Consider the following 4,010-nt stretch of genomic DNA (forward strand, 5'->3'; position numbering starts at 1 on the left):
GCTGGCGCACCCATCGCCCGTCGCTCAGAAACGGGATTTTCTCGGCTTATCCTCTCAGAAAAAGCCGGCGCAAAAGGGTACCCTTCCCTTCTCCTCGCCGTGCTACAATACAAGAGAGAAAGGGAAAGAAAGAGAGCGAGGAGGACTTTCCGCCCAGCGGAAGAATATTTCTGCTGGTCCCCCTTTAACCCCTATACGAGGGGCACTTGAAGGCTTTCAGAACGAACGGATTGAGCGCATCGGCGAGTCACCTCTAAATCTCGTGCCTATCGGCGTGCGCTGATTTACCGGTTCTTTAAAAAAAATTATTACGAAGGCCGTCATCGCGCCCGTCTCACACACTGTAAAAGTTTCTACACCTTTCAGAGTGTAAAAGGGGAGTTTTAGAAACTTACACCCTCATTTACACACTTTTAACACCCAAAAATTTAGGAATACACCCTTATAATTTTACCGAAAAGGGTGCTGTTTCGTGTTACACCGTACATTTAGTGAAGGTTGTGAGAAGGGTGTAGAAGAGGGTGTTAAATAAATAATATGAAATGGTTTTGGACAGCTTGTATATGGCTCTGTCCATAATGCCCAGGTAGGATTTCTGTTGGAAAGGCAACAGTTGTTAGCAGTCTAGTTATTTATAATGTGAGTTGTGATTCATGTAAATAGCTGATATAAAGTGCCTCTTTGGCATACAATTTTTATGTTTCGAAACAAAATTTTATATATGAGTTCATATATAATTTTCTTACAAATCACTACATGTTCAGAAATTGGAAACTAGGGTGAAATGCTCAATACTAGCATTTTTTACAAATATATATTGATGGAAGTGTGCAGTAAGAAAATCAGTTAGTCTCGAGTTTATATCTGACAACATTAAATCAAAATTTGGTGAAAATGTTTGACAAATATTCATGACATGCTGCTAGAACCTGTCACACGATGATGTAAACCTGGGTAAACTATTCATTTGGGAATATGATCAAGAACTCACACACATAGAGAGGAAAACCCCATAATAAACCAGTCCGAGACATCCCATACGAAAATGGTCTATGGTCGTCTATGGAAAATTCAATGGGTGGCTATCACCCACTGTAGCTTTGCATGGTCGGCCTTAGAAATTTATAAATATAGTTACAGCCAGCTATAGAAAAGTTTAGGGCCATGTGTCTAAAGACTGGGTATCAATCAATTTTCTTTTCCCGCCTATAGAAAATTCTACGACCCCGTGTCTAAAGACTGCGAACCAATACATTTTCTTTACCCACCTATATAAAATGCTATGGCCCTGAGTCTAAGACTCAGGGGTATGTTTCAATAACAGGAACAACACTAGTAATAATAATAATAATAATAATAATCAAAAACTCAGTGTTTTAACAGTGTCCAGGGACATCCAATTGGTCTTCTTGCTGGCGCAGGGCAATAGAACGCAGACAGACGCTAGTGCGCTCGCAGTCACACACATGCACGGGCGCGCAGACGCACACGCACGCACAACCAGAGACGTACACACGCATGCACACGGACGCACCCACACGCGCGCGTACAAACACATGCACGCGCATGCACACACACACACACGCAAACAAATACGGCGAAGGAAACGTTGTTTAAGTTAGTTTTGGTTTCGGTTTACACAAAAAAAGAAACAACCTAAAGTTTAAATAAAACCTAAGGTTTACTCACTTTTTGTAATGTTTTACATTATTACTGTAGTGACATTCGTATCGTTACTAATATAACAATAATTTGCTCAGCATCGTACTAAAAATTATAAAAATAAATAAAAAGGAAAAGAGACTCTTGAAGACTGCGCAAGACCATCGTTATTACAATCAGCTTCCGTTGGGTTGCCGAGCTTGATGGACGTTGGAGTCAGCGTTGCCAGATGGTGAAATCCGGCACCAGATTTGGAAAATCTGGTAAAATTGGGGGGCTACTGGTGTTGATGTACCGGAACGGCTACACCAGACAATATCTGGTGCAAACTGGTGAAAAATCTTGAGAAATGGCTTGTCACTTGCATTAATCAATTTGCACTGTTTTGTTAGCGTTTTGTTAGTGTATTAATGTAACGTATTTGTTTATGTTTCATATTCTTATGGATATCAGCGATGGATGTGCTTTGTGTGTCAAGAGATAGTCCGTGCCGGTGTGACTGGACTTTGTGTGAAGTGTTATGTGACTAGATGTCATACTTATCAGTTTTTTTCTTGAAGCTTGACTTCAAAACCTGTAATGAACTGAACTTTATCAAGGTGTTGTATTTCGACTTCGTTCTTATGCCTTTCTTTTTCTTACTGCTGAGCAGAGAATCTTTGCTTAATTTAGACTGCGAGTGTCTTGAACGCAATATTATGTGGTCTTTCTTACGTGTCGGAGGCCTTCATTAATTTGAATTTTCCGTCTAAGGACAACCCAGCACCAACATCTCATAAACATGGTATATTAAAAAGTAACAATGCTGATAATGCGCCACATGTCTGCTTTCTTCCCTTTTTATTGTGCTGCGATGCCTTATATTAGTGAACCTCCTGAAAGCTGCCCTTCGCGAGTGCATGCGTAAAAAAGCTGAAGGAATTGGAAATACGTAATAGACGCGATATTTGAGGGCTGGTGAAATCTGGTAAAATTTCGACCAGAATTTGGTGCCGAAGCATCTTTCCAATCTGGCAACGCTGGTTGGAGTTTCAGAGGCTTCGGGAATCTCCTTTTTTTAGTTTATAGACGTTTTAGCGGATATTTTAGATAACTTCCTTATGAATACCTAGTTCAAGAATAACAGCAATGACTGAGAGCTGGGAGACGCTGCGTCTTGCCAACGCCCATAAGCTCAGGACAGCATGGACGACTCGTGCAAACGCTGGTAAGCAACTTCCTTTGTTTTTCCGGAATGGGCTGCTGTTTTAAATTTTGTCGTGTACCATGTGCTCTCGAAGCAATGCTTCATCTTAACTATGCTTCTGTCCTGTGTTATTTTGTTATTTGAAAAGAGCGTATCTTCTTCAAAACCTGTGTGACGCTCCGCAGTGTGAGAAGGATTCCCGTGCGGCGGAACCGTGGGCATGTTCTGGGCGCCGTCCAACGACGCTCCTCCGACGACCCTTTTGCGGAGCGTTCAAGTGCCGTCTGACGGACGTTCAAGCATTCAATCACCATCCCAAAGTGTTAATCACAGGTCATGCTAGTTCTGACGTCTTGTACCAAGAGCCGCTCGCCATCGGTTTGCTTCATAACGCGAGAGCGAGAAAAAAATTACAAGAGCGAGCAGCATGATTTTTTTGCCTGGGCAAAAACCTGTGCCGTGGAGACGTGCGGTCTCTTCGTGTTTGCCGAACCGGCACACTTTCGAAATTCACGACTGTAAAAAAAAAAAAAATTGGATGTCACGTTTTTTATACTCTGTTTCATACATAGCGTGCCACGCAGTCAATGATAGCGCAGCGGTTTGCATCGCCGACCGTGTCTACGTTCGCCCTATAAAATAGTGCGTCCCCCGCAAAAAAAAAAGAAAAAGAATAAATAAATAAAATAAAAAGTCGCAAAATGTGCCTCCTCGGAGCTAGTAACTGATAGTGGCGTTATGATTTCGACGGAGCACAGTTTTGTTTTAATAAAAAAAAAAGATAATGTAAACTATTTGAAATTGTTTTCGTTTTCGTCCGTGCGGCAGCCGCAGCGGGTTTTCGGGTTGTGTGGCATTGGCTGGTTTTGAGAAGATGGCGTTTTACGCAGCAAGCTCAAGTACCTCTCCTGCTCGGATATATTCGAAGATTTTGTTGTGCAAAAATCTCGAAAGAGTGCAAGCAGGTGATCGTCAACGTGTACGTGAGTACTAGAACGCGTTTCCCGGATCGGTCGTGAAGTCCTGGAGACGGTCGGTAACAACACCGGAGTGTGCGCCCGTACTGTCGCGAAGTACAAGGCGCAGTGTCAGGGGTCGTACCAACCGGGGGGGCAAGAGTGGCACTTGCCTCCCCAGTTTTCAGAGTGGGGGGGGGGGCAAG

Source organism: Ixodes scapularis, unplaced genomic scaffold, assembly GCF_016920785.2.
Source record: "Ixodes scapularis isolate PalLabHiFi unplaced genomic scaffold, ASM1692078v2 PGA_scaffold1__304_contigs__length_218370807, whole genome shotgun sequence".
In the NCBI taxonomy this organism is placed as follows: Eukaryota; Metazoa; Arthropoda; class Arachnida; order Ixodida; family Ixodidae; genus Ixodes; species Ixodes scapularis.